The 16,661-nt window shown below is 45.2% G+C and overlaps 2 pseudogenes; both read left to right on the top strand.

Moving 5' to 3' along the window:
* Positions 1 to 2,610: 2,610 nt before the first annotated feature.
* LOC123043412 (probable LRR receptor-like serine/threonine-protein kinase At3g47570) lies at positions 2,611 to 7,359 on the top strand (annotated as a pseudogene).
* A 2,780-nt stretch (positions 7,360 to 10,139) lies between these two features.
* Positions 10,140 to 15,305, top strand: LOC123043411 (probable LRR receptor-like serine/threonine-protein kinase At3g47570; annotated as a pseudogene).
* Positions 15,306 to 16,661: the final 1,356 nt, after the last annotated feature.

Here is a 16,661-nt window from a genome sequence, read left to right as displayed (position 1 = left end):
TATGCAGTTTTGAGGGCAACTTTCCCAGGGCCCTGCATACCGGTCAACGTTGGCGGTTGAGGAATCTTTACTCTCGCCAACGCCATGAAGCTCGCCCGGCCGCCTCCCGGCCATCGCGGTCGTCTGCCCCGCCCACCGCGCTCGCCCGCCGACCGTCCGATAGCCGGCCGGGCCTCCGTCCCGGCCGCCGTGCTCGCCCGTGGCTCCGCGGCTCTCGAACGGAGCTAGCTAGCTAGCAACTCTATGGATTCGAAGAGCTAACTAGCTAGCTCCTTCGATCCGGTCGCCGCTTGCGCCGGCCCGGCAGCCCTGGCCTCTGCGCGCGCCGTGCTCACCTCGGCCGCCCTGGCCTCCGCCCGTGCCGCGCTCGCCCCGGCCGCCCTGGTCTTCGCTCGCGTCGTGTTCGCCTCGCGTTTTCCCTCGTCCACCTGTCCGCTGGATTGACGCGAGGAAGAGGGCGACCTGCATATATTCAGTATATTCGGAGAATACTTTTTTTTACGGGTTGATTATATGGGGGTTTGAGTCTGTCCACGCCAGTGTCGGCCTGCATATACCCTTTTTCGCGAACTGCAAAAGACTTATGCGGGTCGGGATTTTACGCTAGAGATGCTCTAAACATGCTACAATCTAATATCAAACGATGGGTGTGGTGTTACAGTCCGCAAAGAGATTCGACGGCATACCCTGGGTCACCGACTGGCCTGCCTGGGCCTGGCCACACCATTACGTCAAGGGCTCTGACCTATGCATTTCAGCGGTACAAATAAAGAGAGAGAAATCAATTGATTCAACTAAAAAAGTGTCAGAACGTCCTTAAAAAGGATCATGTATGAGAATTTTATTATGTGGCTCACCTTTGTAGCAATATTTTCTTATGAGAATTTATATAGCAATATAATCTAATGTGATCGATTTACATAGTCTTCGGCGTAGCATGAAAACCTCTCATATATAATCTAATGAAAAGGAAGTAGTTTAATGTCACTAGCTTCGTTCTTACATAAATTGATCAAGCTAGAAAGAGATATTTTCACGGTAGCTTCTCTGTTGGGCGGTTATCTGCGCTGGCGCACCGACCCAACTGTTGGGCCGGTCGAACGCCAGCCGCCCGATGCAGCGAGCAGGGACCGTCCGATCTGGCACTCAACCCCAACTCGTTCTTCTTCCTCTGGTCAAAGCTTCCAGAAAAATCGGCCCCCACCCCGCAGCCAATCTTCCTCCTCCCTGCCCCTGTGTGTGCGCTCCCGGCGAGCTCGCCGCTCCCTCCCCCCACCCCGACCCCCTCCTGATGCTGCTCATGGCTCGCTTCACCAACGGCAAACAGGCAACGCCGGAGCCCCGTCACCATGAACCGGCTCCACCGTCGCTTGTGCTGGTTGTAACTTTGCGCTGAGCGGTTGCAGAAAAAAAGGTACCCTCGTGGGATGCTCTTCTAGCACCGCCAGGTCACCGGTGTAGCAAGAAATACGATGGCCGGCGAGTTGCAACCGGCAACATTTTCAAAAGCTGGAAAAGGCAATTTAGAACGATACAACCAGCTGAAACGAAAGTTGCAACCGGCGTTTCGAAAAGCTACTACCGGCGATCAAAAAAGATGCAACAAGCTAAGCTGGAAAACCGGCGATTAAAAATGCTGGAACTGGTGTTTGGAAAAGATGCAATTGGCTTCTTGAAAGCTGCAACCGGCGATTCGGAAAGCTGCAACCGGCGATTTGGAAAGCTACTACCGGTGATCAAAAAAGATGCAAATGAGTTGAACAGAAGCTGGAACCGGCGATTAAAAATGTTGGAACTGGTGATTGGAAAAGATGCAACCGGCTCGTAAAAAAGCTGCAACCATTGATTTGAACTGGTAATGTAGAGATTTAATTGAGGCAGGGGGTCCCGGAGATGCAAAGGACATGCCCGTGGGTTGTAGCATGACCGGTTGTAGCAATTTTTGACACTGGTTGTAGCAAAGAATCGATGATGACCGTGGTGACCGGCGAGCCCTGGTGTTCCGCCAACAGGAGGTTGTAGCTCCCGGCGTTGCCGATTGCAGCTCCCCACGACGAGGTTGCAACTTCTGGCGCCAGTAGTGCCCACAACCGGCGGCCGTGGGCGTCGCCGTTGCAGCTCGCCGTGCAGTGGCCGTGGTCGTTGTTCCAGGAAGCCACCATCCTTATCGTAGCTTGCAGTGGCAAAGTAGGCTTGGGCGGTCGCGCTCAAGGGAGGGAGCGAGGGAGGAATGGAGGGAGGGAGCTGGGGAGGTGGAGATGGACGGGGAAGCAGCATGTGTGGAGATAGAAGGAGATGGGGATGGAAGGAGCAACAGCAGGTGCGTGAAGGAAAAAGGAGGGGAACGAGTGGTCAGTGATGACGAACGGGAAAGGATAAGGTCGCGACGAGCGGTGCGTATGGTAGCTGTGCTAGGCGAGCGAGCGGTGTGACCGGCTGAACATTCGGCCGGTCCGCCGTTCCTAAACATTTTCCTTCTCTGTTTATGTACACGCGTTCATTTTTTTTTCTTTTTGATTTGAGGGTACACGGTTCATTTCTGGCTCTGGCACTGTGTGAAACGTAACGGTGGCTACACAACGTAACAGTGAACTTGAAGATGCGCCCTCAGCCGTTGGATCCTCGTGCTCGGGCCCCGTTACCTGACGGTGTGAGGCTCCGAGCCTCCGACGACTCCCGCGCCGTCCGCCGCGCCCGCCTGCCTTCTCCCCGGCCGGCATCGAACGCCTCCAGCAGTCCCCTCGCCCGCCACACGCCACCTCCAGAGCCCGTGCGGCTCGGTGGCAACGCCACCACTGGCCGCCGCCTGCCCGCCGACGCCGCGCGAGCCTCGCCTAGATTTCCTCCGTCCGGATCTGCAGCCTGCGGCTCGCTGGATTTGCTCTCGTCCGCTGCCTCCTCCGCGGCGGCCCCAGCAAAAATTCGATGGGCAGGCCAACCCTCACTTCGACGGCGTGGAAGACGAGTGAGTGAGCAGTAGTTGCCGGTGAGTTCTGCCGTAGATTCCTAATTTTCCATGCTAAATTGGATGAAATACGCCAAAAGAATCCAGTTTTCAATGCTGTGTTGCCCCATTCAGATTCAGTTATGAAGCATGTTAGGGCCACACGAAATTTCTCCCCAGTGTGGAGACTTGTTATCTTCTCTGAACTTCTTGAACCTGCTTAGCAGTTGTAGGTTGGGTAGGGTGACGCTGGGGACATGCTGGATGCTTCGTTTGGTGATTTCGTTAATGAAATCGGAGAGAACCCCCTCTTTCGATTAAAAAGAACACGAAATTGCAATGCAGAATCAGTTTGCTCTTTGTGGTCTTGGGTCGACGCTATCAAATCTCAAAACTTCAGTGGACGTCAGTGGATTGGTTTGTCTTCGTGTCCGCAGGTTACAATCACGGTATGAGCATGAGCCAGGACTAGTCTTACAGCATCTTTGTGTCGCTGTCAAAATAATTGTCACTTTTGCTCTTGGAATTTATATTTTGCTCACTGCAATTCTACTAGTGACAGCACATTACTCAGCCTGCACACGTTTTCTTTCTCAAGTCTTTGTTTTATTCTTCTACTTTTCTTTACCCTTGCATCACGTTCAGGGTGAGATGACCTGTATCAAGTCAAGTCAACTTAGTCGAGCTTAACTCCAGGCCCATTCCTTCCAGCAGAAAAAAATCTTTAAATGGCCTCCACGCACAAAGGTAGATCACCCAAGCTCCAGTCTAAACCACTCCAACTCCTTGGTTCTTCCACATCCTGTAAACTGGAATCATGCCCTCAATGTTTACTCTACTCTATATTTTACTCATCCTTTTCTCCGTCAGGACTACAATACTCGAAGCAGCACAAGCAAACAAGTCGGAGATTGATCGCCAGGCCCTCCTCTGCTTCAAGTCCGGCATCAGCTCTTATCCCCTTGGTATCCTAGACTCATGGAGCAACAACTCACTTAACTTTTGCGGCTGGAAAGGGGTCACTTGCGGCACAAAGTTTCCACCCCGGGTGGTCTCTCTTAACTTCAACTATGCTCGTCTCAGTGGGAAGTTATCTGGATGCCTGGGCAACTTGACATTTCTATCCAGGATGAACCTTGCCTATAATAATCTTTCGGGAACTATCCCTGAAGACTTGGGTATGCTTCCAAACCTCCATACACTGAATCTTGCCGGCAGCTATCTTCAAGGTAACATCCCCATTTCCTTAGGCGCTAGCAATTCACTTAGCTATGTCAATCATGGAAACAACACTCTAACAGGCGGCATCCCTCTCTCATTGACCAATTGCTCCTCACTCAACACACTTATATTGTCACGTAATAACCTCTCTGGAGAGATCCCTTCTACTTTGTTTGATAACTTATCTAAGCTTACTAAGGTTGATCTCCAGAAGAATTCTTTTACTGGTCTCATCCCACGTTTCCATAAGGTCACAGCACTCAAATTTCTTTGCCTGACAGAGAACTTCCTCTCTGGAAACATACCTCTTTCAATAGGAAATGTTTCTTCCCTCACTTCTATATTGCTCGGCCAAAATAAGCTATCAGGATTAATTCCAGAAACTATAGGTCACACTACAAAACTGCTTGAGCTTGACCTAAGTTTCAACAGTTTATCAGGTAATGTCCCGGTTTCCCTGTATAACATGTCATCACTCAAAAACTTTAGTGTTGGCAGCAATGGCCTTGTTGGACAGTTACCATCTTACATTGGTCACTCACTACCAACCCTCCGGTCCCTAATTATGGGAAGCAACAGGCTGGAGGGCTTGATCCCTACTTCACTAGCCAACATGTCAAATCTTCAAATGCTTGATCTTTCAGACAACTCGCTAAATGGCCGTGTCCCATCTCTTGGTTCTTTGGCAAACTTGAGTCAGTTAGTTTTGGGGAGCAACTTGCTAGAAGCACATGACTGGTCATTTCTTACATCTCTAGCAAATTGCACCCAGCTTACAAAGTTGTCCTTGGAAGGGAATGGTTTGAATGGCAGCTTACCTGCAGCAGTTGTTAATCTTTCCACGAGGCTGCAAGATTTGTCGCTTGGGTCAAACCAAATTTCAGGCTCCATACCTGTTGAAATTAGCAATCTTGTTAATCTCACATCTCTTAGGATGGAAAGTAATTTTCTTTCTGGAAGCATACCTTCTACCATTGGAAAGCTGCAAAACCTATATGTCCTAAATCTATCAAAGAACAAATTATCAGGTCAGATCCCTCCCTCAGTCGGTGACATTACTCAACTGGGCAAGCTTTATCTTGATGATAACAACTTGAGTGGAAACATACCTGATAGTTTAGGTCAGTGCAAGGGACTTCTTGAACTAAACTTGTCTACTAACAGCCTTGATGGGTCAATACCAGTCAAACTTTTTGATCGCCCTCCACTTTCCTTGGGTGTGGACTTTTCGTACAACAAGCTCATAGGAGAAATACCATCAGAAGTTGGTAATTTGGCAAATCTTGCTCTTTTGAATGTTTCCAACAATATGTTGTTTGGAACGATTCCTGAAGCTCTTGGAAGCTGTCTTACTTTATTGTTCTTGCGCATGGAGAAAAACATGCTTGAAGGGCAAATTCCTCAAAGTTTCAGGAAGTTGCGGTCCATCCAGCAGATTAATCTAGCTCGAAATAATTTATCTGGTTCAGTGCCATACTTCTTTGGCGACTTCACTTTGTTGGACAAGCTGGATCTATCATACAACAACTTTGAAGGGCAAATTCCCTCTGGTGGATGCTTTAGGAACTCGAGTATGGTAGTTTTGGATGGCAATAAGATGTTGTGTGCAAGAGTCTCCATGCTAGGGCTTCGAATTTGTGATGACACCCAGACAAAGAACCATGTGCCTTTGCTAAGAATAGTAATGATAATTACACCGCTAATTGCTGGTGTGTTACTGTTATGTTTGGTTGTCACTGTTTGGAAAAGAAGGGCGCAACTTACATTTCCAAGGTGTAATAAGATTCCCGGTGTGTTATGTTTAGTTGCCAACCGGAAGAAAAGAGAAGCAGTTGCCAACCAGAAGATAAGAGAAGTGGTTGCATGTTCTAACCACAAGGAGACTCTGAAGAAGATATCATATGGTGACATTCTGAAAGCTACCAACTGGTTTTGTTCGGTCCATACTATCAGCTCAACCTGTACCGGATCAGTTTATGTCGGTAGGTTCAAGTCTGACAGGAGCCTAGTTGCTATCAAAGTATTCAACCTGAATGAGCCTGGTGGATATGGTAGTTACTTTACCGAGTGTGAGGTGCTACGAAGCACCCGCCACCGGAATATAATGCGGCCTATGACCCTATGCTCGACACTTGATTCAAAAAACCATGAGTTCAAAGCACTGGTCTTCAAGTTCATGGTTAATGGCAGCCTTGACAGATGGTTGCACTCTGAGCAGCACAATGTAATCCCAGACAGAGTGCTAAGCTTTGGCCAGAGGATATGCATAGCAACAGATGTCGCTTCTGCTCTGGATTATGTTCACAACCAACTGACGCCTCCTTTGATCCACTGTGATTTGAAGCCACACAATGTCCTTTTGGACGATAACATGACGGCACGGCTCAGTGACTTTGGCTCAGCAAAGTTTCTATTACCAGGCCAGGTTATTCGTAAAAGCCTGGTTGATGTCGGAGGGACTATTGGGTACATAGCACCTGGTGAGTTTACTTTTCCAAATCTCCAATTAAATAGTTTATCTTGTAGATATATATACTGTTTCACGTGTACAGCGCATTTTTTCCCTTCATGTATGTATGCATGGTTTATTGAGTATTTGAGTGCATTTGCAGAGTACGGGCTGGGCTGCAAGATCTCTGTAGGAGCTGACGTGTATAGTTTTGGAGTGCTTCTGCTAGAGTTGCTTACCGGAAAACGACCAACCGATGATATGTTCATCGATGGGCTCACCCTTCCCATTTTCTCTGAATCCATGTTCCCTGGCCTAGTTGCGGAGATGCTAGATCCTCATATGGCGCATGAGGAGCATCAAGGGTGCGTAGAAGCATGGATGCAGAGATATATTGTCCCGTTGGTTGCTCTGGGGCTGTCATGTACTGTGGAATCTCCAAAGGACAGACCTGGAATGAAAGATGTTTGTGCAAAACTTTCTTCTCTCAGAGACGACTTTCTGGAACGCCATCATGACGATTGACTAATATTTGAGCTCTGTTAGAGCATGCTGATTTGTTATCGTTAAGAATGTAATTTGGCATAATCCTTTGTTGCGGGTTTGCTGATTATTTTCATTTTGATCTTAAGGTGTATGTATGGCGAAATTCCTTAGTAGCATAAACTGTACTGTTTATATCAAGGTATTTTTCTGTCAAATCTTACATCCAGTTTAATATCATAAATCCTTCTTTTTGGGTTAACTATTGGCTGTATATAGTTTCTGAAATGAGACGTAGCTGACACTCAACTTTTGAAACCAGTCAGATTTGGCCCCTTACAAATACAGTATAAAACACTAAAAATAGTGAAAACAATAGAAAATATGGAAAATGGAAAGACGCTTTAGAATGGGAACGTTTTATTCTAGAAATCATGAAATAAATATAAATAAATGGAGATAAAATATTTGAAGAATGGAAAAGAACAGGAAATGTAAAAAGGAAGTTGAGAAAAGTATAAGACGAATCATGCAACATGTAATTTTTTCCATGAATGCTTAGAAGACATTTATGAAGCATCAGGAAACATGCAACATGTATTTTTTTCCCCCCAGATATGATTTGCAGTGAGCAACGGTTAGCTACTGAAAGTGCCAACTATCCTTTGCTGCAGGTTTGCTGAATTATTCTTATTTTGATCTTGAGGTGTATGTATGGCGAAATTCATGTACTTATTAATTTGCAAACTGTACTGTATTATATCAAATTGTTATTCTGTCAAATCTTACATCCAGTTTAATAACACAAATCCTTCTTTTTCAGTTAACTATTGGCTGAATTAGTTTTGGTCCCTGAAGTCTGAAATGCGATGTAGTAGTTGACACTCAACTTACGAAACCAGATAGATTTTCGGCCCCTTGCAAAAGAAGGTGGTAAAAATAGTGAACAAATTAGGAAGTATGGAAAATGGAAACAAGCTTTGGAAAGGGAACATTTATTCTAGAAATCATGAAATAAATAGACATAAAATATTGAAAGAATGGAACACAGCAGGAAATGAAAAAAAAAAGAGGAAGTTTAGAAACGTTTACAACGGATCATGAAACATGTTTTCTTTTTCATGAATACTTAGAAACATTTATCAAGCATCAGGAGACATGACCATTTCTTTTCATGAATGCTCTTAGAGATTTATGAAGTTCTAAGCATGAATGATTATCATTTTTATTTTCAGTGCTCCAAATCACCTCTTCACCAGAGAAAACAACATGTTTTCTCTTCTAACTAAGCAAAAATTCATGTGAAGTTCGATGTTAACAGAGTCAATATGATGATTATTAGTTTGTTTTAATAAATGGCTTTTTTGGTGTGGATTTTTGGGACATAGGTCTCGATTCAGCATTTTAAAAAAATAGTGAAAGATGTTAACAAAATATGAAACTTTTTGGCGAGAACCATATTCTAGCATAATACTCAATTTAAAGTTTCAAGACAAAATGAGTCATGTCGTATTATGAGCGAAAAAAAACACAGCTACAAAAACAATGGATAGCGGCTTTTATATGAGTAGGGCGTTTCGGTGTCCAGGCTCATCTGCACCCGCTTAGAAAAAAAGAGTAAAATTTAAAAAAAAATCAAAAAATTCCAATTTGTTTTGTGCAGTAGAAAATTTGATGCGTGAGGCCTGCTCCAAATTTTAAATCATTTCGACATTTGAGCAGCTCTCAGCAAAAAAGACAAATCGGGCCAAAACAGTACATGAATAGTAAACACTTTTTTACAGGCCCCCAATTTCTCTTTTTTGTCGAGAGCTCCTCAGATGTCCAAATGATTTGAAAATTGAAGCGGGCCTCATGAATCAAATTGTCTACTGCACAAATTTGTTTTTGGAATTTTTCTAGTATTTGTTTCGAATTTTTTCGTCAACGCGGGTGAAGATGAGCTCGGATGCAGAGATGGATTTTCGCTTTTATATAGTACTCCATTCATTCCAGAATGTAGTGCATATTTTGGTTTATAAAAGTCAAACATGTCTTTGTTTGACCAAATTTAAGGAAAAATAATCAACATTCATAATACAAACTTTGTATCAATAGATTCATCCTAAAGTGTAAATTTATATTCTATTTATTTATTATTTAGATGCTTAGTCAAACAAAAAACATGTTTGACTTCAAATAATCAAAATATGCACTATATTGTGGAATGGATGGAATATTGATTTTGTTGTATTTTGCTTGGAATATATACGACATTGCCCATTTTGTTCTAAACTTTAAACATTAGTACTATGCTAGACCATGCATGCTGCCGAAATGTTTCAAATATATTTGACTATTTAAAATAACAATTTCTTTTGTTTCCTCTCCTAACCCTAAGCGGCTAGGACAAACTCTCGCCTCGAGGCTTCACCGCCGAGCTTGTGGATTCACCTCCCATCTGCCTAACATTTCGGCTGCTGATGGCAGAGAGGGGAACCTCGGCGCCTCCTCTCGGGTTAGTAGTTTAGGTTAGGTTTTCTTGTCCTCGCAGGCGCGGCGCTCGGACGGCCGGCGACACTTCTTTTTCGAGTTTGTCTTCCGGATTTTGATTTTTCTTAAGTTCGTCTGTCTGGACGTAGTCGACGAAACTCCGACATAGATTCCCGTCATTTCCTTGGGACGGTGAGGTTACGATTTAACCTCATGTGGTGAGATTTAATGTGAGGTGTTTCAGATCTATGCAAGGGTTCAACGGCAACATCTACGGCTCCAGGACGCTGGTCCTTAAGGGGCACCTGCACGAATACTTTGTGATTGTCATCGACAAGGTCAAACCGGCTCCCGTAGGGAACTGGTGAGAACGGCGCGTCGACAGCTTGTTCGATGGCAGTAGTGGTCCTTCGATGGTCTCGGAATCTTAATGTAATTTTTATTATGTTATAAAGATGTTTTGTACTTCCGGTGAACTTTTATAACATATCTGATGTTTTTTTTTGAAAAAGTGAGAATTATTGGAAATATTGTAATCTACTCCGAGACCATCTTTTTGTACTCGCGTTCATTTCTGGCTCTGGTAGTTGCTCAAATGTTTCTTAAAAAAAATAGTTAGTCCGTAATGTGACGGTAACAGTAAACTCGAAGATGCTCGGACTCCGTTACCTGACGACGGTATGAGGCTCTGAGCCTCCGGCGACTCCCCCGCCGTCCGCTGCACCCGCTTGCCTTCTCCCCGGCCGCCGCCGGCATCGAAGGCCTCCAGCAGTTCCTCGCCGCCTCGACACGCGGCTGCCACCTCCCGAGTCCGTGCGACTCGGTGGCAACGCCAGCACTTGCCGTCCCCGCCGCGGGCCTCCCCTAGGGTTTCTCCTTCCGGATGCGCAGCCCGCGGCTGGACGGATTCGCTCTCGCCCGCCTCGGACCTCGTAGAGTCGAACCCCAGCAGCCATTTCCTTTGCTTCGGCGGCGTGGAAGACAGACGAGTGAGCCAACACAAGTGCCCTGTATGCCGTAAGTAAAGTCCTGCAGCTAGATTCCCAATTTACCGTGCTAAATTGGATGAAGTGCAGTTACCTGCAAATTTTTCATCGTTCCAAGCTGCGTTACCCCCCATTCAGATTCAGTTATGAAGCTTGTTGGTGCATCATGAAATTGTCATTCTGAATCACTTTGTGTGCTCTATGAAGAAATGTCTAATCACTTTGTGTGGTTCAGGCTTGTTTATGTGTTCTAACGACTCCAGCATCAGTCAATGGCTTGGTCTGCCTTCGTGCCGCCTCTGGGTTTGCTCATCCTGTCTGTTTGATGTGGGCTCCTCTTCTAATTTTTATTTTGCTTACTGCAATTCTACTGGCCACAATCCATTAATTACTCGGCCTGCACACGTTTTCTTCCACAAATCTATGCACACAATTCGTTGGCAGCGTTATGGTGTGAGAAAGGCAGCCATGGTGGCTGCCATAGCCAGTGAAGGAGAAAGGGTGGATTTGAGGAGAAAGAAGAAGGGGAAGAGGTGATGCTGGCAATTCCTTTCGTCTACGGTATATACCTAACGCCTACAATTCAATCGTCTGGTATTATCATGTCGAGAGGAATATGTTTGGAACATTTCATTTTGGCAGCCATCTCTTTTGAATCTATCAGGTAGTTCATGTGGAGGAGGTTCGACGATGTGGATAGCTGGATCCTGACTGCAAAATGTTGTGGACCAATAATTGATTTTCCTGCAGCACGACAAAGATGGACGGACAAGTCTTTGGCTTGCCCCGTTTCTTCTCCTTGGTGACTGAATCAAGTGCAGTTACCTAGTACAAATTTTTCCATTGTTCCATGCTGCCTTACCCCGTTCAGATTCAGTTATGAAGCATGTTGGTGCATCACGAAATCGCAATTCAGAATCACTTTGTGTGGTTCAGGCTTGTTTATGTGTTCTGAGTCGATGCCAACAAGTCTGACGACTCCAGCATCAGTCAATAGCTTGGTTTGCCTTGGTGTCGCCTATGGGTTTGCTCATCGTGTCTGTTTGGACGACTTCAGGACTAGTCTCGCAGCATCCTTGTGTTACTGTCAAAATAGTTCACCTTTCCTCTTCTAGTTTTTATTCTGCTTACTGCGATTCTACTAGTCACAATCCATTGCTCCCCTGCACACGTTTTCTTCCACAGATCTTTGTATCATTCTTCTACTATTCTTTACCCTTGCATCACGTTCAGGGAACCAGGGCCCACCATTGTTTGTTAAGCAAGTCAAGTCAATAGTCTAGCATAACTCCAGGCCCATTCCTTCCGGCAGACAAATCCTTTGAATGGCATCCACATTCTACACACAAGATCTCCCAAGCTCCAACCTAAAGTTCTCCCAACTTCTTGGTTCTTCCACATCCTGTAAACTCTGAATATCATGCCCTCATTTTTGTCTCTGCTCTGTATTTTGCTCATTCTTTTCTCCTTCAACACTACAACACTCAAAGCAGCGCAAGAAAACAAGTCCGAGATTGATCGCCAAGCCCTCCTTTGCTTCAAGTCTGGCATCAATTCTTATCCCCTTGGCATCCTAAATTCATGGAGTGATGACTCACTTCACTTTTGTAGCTGGAAAGGGGCCATTTGCAGCTCAAAGTTCCCACCCCGGGTGGTCTCACTTAACCTCACCTCCGCTCGTCTCAGTGGGCAAATATCTTGATGTGTAGGCAACTTGACTTTTCTATCCTCGATGAACCTTGCCGATAATGATCTATCGGGAACCATCCCTGGAGAGTTGGGTAAGCTTCCAAACCTCCATACACTGAATCTTTCCAACAGCAACCTTGAAGGTAACATCCCTGATTCCTTAGGCACTAGCAATTCTCTTAGCTATGTCAATCTTGGAAACAACACTCTTACAGGCCGTATCCCTCTCTCATTGACCAATTGCTCCTCACTCAACACACTTATACTGTCATGTAATAACCTCTCTGGAGAGATCCCTTCTACTTTGTTTTACAACTTACCTAAGCTAAGGTTGATCTCCAGAAGAATTCTTTCACTGGTCTCATCCCACGTTTCCATAAGGTCACAGCACTCAAATTTCTTTGCCTGACAGAGAACTTCCTCTCTGGAAGCATACCTCCTTCAATAGGAAATATTTCTTCCCTCACTTCTTTATTGCTCGGCCAAAATAAGCTATCAGGATTAATTCCAGAAACTATAGGTCACACTACAAAACTGCTTGAGCTTGACCTAAGTTTCAACAGTTTATCAGGTAATGTCCCGGTTTCCCTTTATAACATGTCATCACTCAAAAACTTTAGTGTTGGCAGCAATGGCCTTGTTGGACAGTTACCATCTTACATTGGTCACCCCACTACCAAACCTCCAGTCCCTAATTATGGGAAGCAACAGGCTGGAGGGCCTGATCCATACTTCACTAGCCAACATGTCAAATCTTCAAACGCTTGATCTTTCAAACAACTCCTTGCATGGCTCTATTCCATCTCTCGGTTCTTTGGCAAACTTGCGTCGGTTAGTTTTGGGGAGTAACTTGCTAGAAGCATACGACTGGTCATTTCTTACATCTCTAGCAAATTGCTCCCAGCTGACAAAGTTGTCCTTGGAAGGGAATGCTCTGAATGGCAGCTTACCTGTAGCAGTTGTTAATCTTTCCTCAATGCTACAAGATTTGTCGCTTGGGTCAAACAAAATTTCAGGCTCCATACCTGTTGAAATTAGCAATCTTGTTAATCTCACTTCACTTAGGATGGAAAACAATTTTCTTTCTGGAAGCATACCTTCTATCATTGGTAAGCTGCAAAACCTATATATCCTAAATCTATCAAAGAACAAATTATCAGGTCAGATTCCTCCTTCAGTTGGTGATATTACTCAACTGGGCAAGCTTTATCTTAGTGATAACAAGTTCACTGGTAACATACCTGGTAGTTTAGGTCAGTGCAAGGGACTTCTTGAACTAAATTTGTCTCGAAACAACCTTGATGGGTCAATACCAGTCGAACTCTTTGCTAACCCTCCATTCTCCCTCGGTCTGGACTTCTCACACAACAATCTCAATGGGGAACTGCCACTGGAACTTGGTACAGTTGGTGCTGGTGCTGGTCCAACATCCCTTCACATGGAAGGAAACAAGTTTCATGGACAAATTCCAGCAAGATGGCAGTTAGTATCAACCGTGCAGATAAATCTTTCTCACAATGACTTATCCGGTGCCGTGCCTGAATTCTTTCAGCACCTTCATATGCTGGAGCAACTTGATCTATCTTACAACAACTTGGAAGGGGCTGTTCCTACAAGTGGGATCTTTGAGAATTCTACCGCAGTACTTTTGGATGATAACAAGGGACTCTGTTCAAATTCCTCCAGGCTGGCATTACCAATTTGTCCTGGCATCTCAGCTTCAGCAAATAAAACAAAGCATCATATGTCCTCGCTGGCAACCTTGCTGCTAATTGTACTACCACCACTTACTATTGCTTCCCTAGTCTTGCTATGGTTTCTACCAACTCTTTGGAAGAGAGCGGTATTCACATTTTTACAATTGGCTGTTGTGTCCAAGAAGATGTTTCGTTTTTTTTCCCATAAGAAGAGAAGAGAAATGCATACAGTTTCGTTCAACGATGAGAAGAAGCTGAAGAGGGTGTCATATCAGGACATTCTTAAAGCTACCAACTGGTTTTCTTCGCTTCATACTATCAGCTCAACCTGTACTGGATCAGTTTATTTTGGTAGGTTTAAGTCCGACAGGAGATTGGCTGCCATCAAAGTATTCAACTTGAGTGAAGCTGACTTTATTGAGTGTGAAGTGCTACGAAACACCCGCCATAGAAATATAATGTGTCCTGTGACTGTATGCTCGACACTTGATTCACAAAATCATGAGTTCAAAGCGCTGATATTCAAGTTCATGGTTAATGGCAGCCATGACAGATGGTTACACTCTGAGCAACACAATGGGATCCTAGGCAGAGTGCTAAACTTTGGCAAGAGGATATACATAGCGGCAGATGTGGCTTATGTGCTTGATTATGTCCACAACCAACTAACGCCTCCTTTGATCCATTGTGATTTGAAACCAGAGAACATCCTTTTGGACGATAACATCACCGCGCAGCTCAGTGATTTTGGCTCAGCAAAGTTTTTGTCGCCGGACATGTTTATTCCTGAAAGCCTGGATGATGTTGGAGGAATAGTTGGGTACATGGCACCCGGTAAGTTTTGCATTTTCCATTTCCACTTAATTATACTTTGTCTGGTACGTATGTGCATTATTATAAAGCATTGCTTCTACGCAGAGTACGGGATGGGGTACGAGATCTCCGTAGGAGCTGATGCATATAGTTTTGGAGTGCTTCTGCTGGAGTTGCTTATGTTTGTTGGTGGACTTACCCTTCCCATTTTTTCTGAATCCATGTTTCCTGATAGAGTTGCGGAGACTCTAGATCCTCATATGGCACATGAGGAGTATCAAGGGTCCGCAGAAGTATGGATGCAGAGATATATTGTCCCGTTGGTTGCCCTTGGACTGTCGTGTACCGTTGAAGCTCCGAAGGACAAGCCTGGAATGAAAGATGTTTGTGCAAAACTTACTGCTATCAGAGACACTTTTCTGGAATGCCGTGATGACATTGACGAGTATTTTAGCTCTGTTAGAGCATGCTAGTTCGTTATCATTAAGAATGTAGTAACATGTTCATTGTGCCCTGTCTATATGAGGAACTGAACGAAAATTTGAGACTTGAGCAGAGATATGTTTTGCAGTGAGCAACTATCCTTTGTTGATTTTTCTTTTTGAGGTGTATGTATGGCAAAATTCTTATACTAGTTAATTTTGTAAAGGGTACTGTATATATGAAGGTGTTTTTCTCCCATGAAATCTTTTGTCCAGCTCAATAAAGGAAAGCATTATTTTCTGATGGTCCATAATAAAATGAGACAAAGCTGACACTATAACATTCAAAACCAGATAAATTTGGCCCCTTGTCTATACCTGGCTCAAAGATGTTTGATTGATGAAGTGCTATTGTATGTGACGCCCGGATAATTAAGCTACAGTGAACCTCTACTAATGATGCCACATCACCTTGGTTACTGTTGATAAACTCGCGTCGGTTAGAAACCTAGTTCGAACTTCGAATTTAAAACCAAGGCAAACATCAAAAGTTTTCAAACTTTAAAACTAAAATGTTCGGGAGGTGACAAATAATGCGTAGGTAATTATGGTAGAGAAAACATCTTTTTATAAAGTAGTTAAAAGCACTAAATTAATAAAAACTGCAGTAAAACTAATATTTAAATGTCTTTTAAATACTAAACAAATATAAACTAATTGTTTAGGGTGCCAAATCAATTGTGGTAGTGTCATAAGTATTAGTACTAATTTAGGGGCTAGATTTATAATTTATAAAACAAAGGTAAAAATAAACAGAAAAGAAATTGAAAAAAGAAAGAAAAGGAAAACGAGCAAACCAAAAAAAAAGAGAAAAGAAAGCAGGACCCCCCCACTGGGCCAAGGGGCCCAGCTGGCCTCAGCCGCTCGAACGGGCCGGTCCACCCCGGTCCACCTTCCCTACTAACTCCCCACCCCCGTAAACCTAACCCCCCTACTCGCCCCACTCCCTCTCCCCGTCCCGATCGGTGACGAAACCCCACTCCCCACTCTCCTCGCTCCCCGATCCCCTTCTGGATCGGGGCAACAACCTCGGCTCCCGGCGCCCCGCTGCCTACCCCGCCGTTCCCCCGTCGACAGGCGCTCGCCGGACCCTGTCCACGCCTCTCCCCTCTTTCCCCCGATCCAGATCGGATCGGGGCTTGGGGACTCGACCCCGTCGGCTGCCACCGCGGCCACCTCGCCGCCCGAGGACCTCACCGGACTACCTCACTGGCCTGCTTCCTCCTTCCCACCGGACTGCCTCCCCATCGCTGTCGTCCCCATCAACCACCTCGCGCCCCGCTGCCTTGTCCCTACACCGAATGGTGAGGCCCTGGCCTCCTCTCTCCCTCGCCCCGCTTCCTCTCGTGGCCACACCGGAGCTCTGCTCCTGTGCGCGCACTCGCACCGCCCGCCACGGTCCCTCCAACGCCTTGGCCGCACGCC

This window comes from Triticum aestivum, chromosome 2B (assembly GCF_018294505.1).
Source record: "Triticum aestivum cultivar Chinese Spring chromosome 2B, IWGSC CS RefSeq v2.1, whole genome shotgun sequence".
NCBI classification, from domain to species: domain Eukaryota; kingdom Viridiplantae; phylum Streptophyta; class Magnoliopsida; order Poales; family Poaceae; genus Triticum; species Triticum aestivum.
This window is presented reverse-complemented; position numbering and strand designations above follow the sequence as displayed.